Source organism: Saccoglossus kowalevskii, chromosome 4 (genome assembly GCF_978046115.1).
Source record: "Saccoglossus kowalevskii chromosome 4, keSacKowa6.1, whole genome shotgun sequence".
Classification (NCBI taxonomy): Eukaryota; Metazoa; Hemichordata; class Enteropneusta; family Harrimaniidae; genus Saccoglossus; species Saccoglossus kowalevskii.
The window spans coordinates 22580199-22583279 of NC_140644.1; positions in this window are offsets into that span (position 1 = coordinate 22580199).

The following is a 3081-nucleotide window of genomic DNA, read 5'->3' on the forward strand; positions in this document are numbered from 1 at the left end:
TCAAGATAAACAATTTAACAATTTGTAAGAAAAGTGTTTTAGTTACACTGATGAAATTGTGTACATGTCGTGTACATACACAATTCTAAAACATGCATAGTCGAGTCTTTTACCTTGAAGAATCACATGTGTGTTTGTTTTAGGAAGTACTTCATGATAAAACAAATTGTAAGAAAAGTGTTTTAGTTACACTGATGAAATTGTGTACATGTCGTGTACATACACAATTATAAAACATGCATAGTCGAGTATTTTACCTTGAAGAATCACATGTGTGTTTGTTTTAGGAAGTACTTCATGATAAAACAAATTGTAAGAAAAGTGTTTTAGTTACACTGATGAAATTGTGTACATGTCGTGTACATAAACAATTCTAAAACATACATAGTCGAGTATTTTACCTTGAAGAATCACATGTGTGTTTGTTTTAGGAAGTACTTCATGATAAAACAAATTGTAAGAAAAGTGTTTTAGTTACACTGATGAAATTGTGTACATGTCGTGTACATAAAAATTCTAAAACATGCATAGTCGAGTATTTTACCTTGAAGAATCACATGTGTGTTTGTTTTAGGAAGTACTTCATGATAAAACAAATTGTAAGAAAAGTGTTTTAGTTACACTGATGAAATTGTGTACATGTCGTGTACATACACAATTATAAAACATGCATAGTCGAGTATTTTACCTTGAAGAATCACATGTGTGTTTGTTTTAGGAAGTACTTCATGATAAAACAAATTGTAAGAAAAGTGTTTTAGTTACACTGATGAAATTGTGTACATGTCGTGTACATAAACAATTCTAAAACATGCATAGTCGAGTATTTTACCTTGAAGAATCACATGTGTGTTTGTTTTAGGAAGTACTTCATGATAAAACAAATTGTAAGAAAAGTGTTTTAGTTACACTGATGAAATTGTGTACATGTCGTGTACATAAAAATTCTAAAACATGCATAGTCGAGTATTTTACCTTGAAGAATCACATGTGTGTTTGTTTTAGGAAGTACTTCATGATAAAACAAATTGTAAGAAAAGTGTTTTAGTTACACTGATGAAATTGTGTACATGTCGTGTACATACACAATTATAAAACATGCATAGTCGAGTATTTTACCTTGAAGAATCACATGTGTGTTTGTTTTAGGAAGTACTTCATGATAAAACAAATTGTAAGAAAAGTGTTTTAGTTACACTGATGAAATTGTGTACATGTCGTGTACATAAACAATTCTAAAACATGCATAGTCGAGTATTTTACCTTGAAGAATCACATGTGTGTTTGTTTTAGGAAGTACTTCATGATAAAACAAATTGTAAGAAAAGTGTTTTAGTTACACTGATGAAATTGTGTACATGTCGTGTACATAAAAATTCTAAAACATGCATAGTCGAGTATTTTACCTTGAAGAATCACATGTGTGTTTGTTTTAGGAAGTACTTCATGATAAAACAAATTGTAAGAAAAGTGTTTTAGTTACACTGATGAAATTGTGTACATGTCGTGTACATACACAATTATAAAACATGCATAGTCGAGTATTTTACCTTGAAGAATCACATGTGTGTTTGTTTTAGGAAGTACTTCATGATAAAACAAATTGTAAGAAAAGTGTTTTAGTTACACTGATGAAATTGTGTACATGTCGTGTACATAAACAATTCTAAAACATGCATAGTCGAGTATTTTACCTTGAAGAATCACATGTGTGTTTGTTTTAGGAAGTACTTCATGATAAAACAAATTGTAAGAAAAGTGTTTTAGTTACAATATTGAAATTGTGTACATGTCGTATACATAAAAAGTCGAGTGTTGTACCTTGAAACATTACATTTGTGTTTGGTTTAGGGAGTGCTTCAAGATAAACAATTTAAAAATTTGTAAGAAAAGTGTTTTAGTTACACTGATGAAATTGTGTACATGTCGTGTACATAAACAATTCTAAAACATGCATAGTCGAATATTTTACCTTGAAGAATCACATGTGTGTTTGTTTTAGGAAGTACTTCATGATAAAACAAATTGTAAGAAAAGTGTTTTAGTTACAATATTGAAATTGTGTACATGTCGTATACATAAAAAGTCGAGTGTTGTACCTTGAAACATTACATTTGTGTTTGGTTTAGGGAGTGCTTCAAGATAAACAATTTAACAATTTGTAAGAAAAGTGTTTTAGTTACATTGATGAAATTGTGTACATGTCGTGTACATAAACAATTCTAAAACATGCATAGTCGAGTATTTTACCTTGAAGAATCACATGTGTGTTTGTTTTAGGAAGTACTTCATGATAAAACAAATTGTAAGAAAAGTGTTTTAGTTACAATATTGAAATTGTGTACATGTCGTATACATAAAAAGTCGAGTGTTGTACCTTGAAACATTACATTTGTGTTTGGTTTAGGGAGTGCTTCAAGATAAACAATTTAACAATTTGTAAGAAAAGTGTTTTAGTTACACTGATGAAATTGTGTACATGTCGTGTACATACACAATTATAAAAGATGCATAGTCGAGTATTTTACCTTGAAGAATCACATGTGTGTTTGTTTTAGGAAGTACTTCATGATAAAACAAATTGTAAGAAAAGTGTTTTAGTTACAATATTGAAATTGTGTACATGTCGTATACATAAAAAGTCGAGTGTTGTACCTTGAAACATTACATTTGTGTTTGGTTTAGGGAGTGCTTCAAGATAAACAATTTAACAATTTGGAAGAAAAGTGTTTTAGTGTTTTACTCTCATGAACACAAATTTGTCTTATACATTAACATTTTACGAAACATTTATAGTCTGGTGTTTCGGGTTGAAACATCGTTGGTGATTTTCCTTACTGAAGTGTTTCAAATTGAACATTTTTCGAGGAAAATCACATGTGAGAATGTTCAGATGTGATTGGAACTGCATCTACCGTTCATCAAATGCAGATCAGGCCACAAGGTACTTAATTCACCAAGTGTCTCGATTTCTAGTTGGCAAGACCATATAGGTTGGTGCTTGACATACAATTATTTTCTGGAGGTAATGCCATGATCCATCTCATTATGCATTGAATTACGTCACTTTCGGTTGGCATA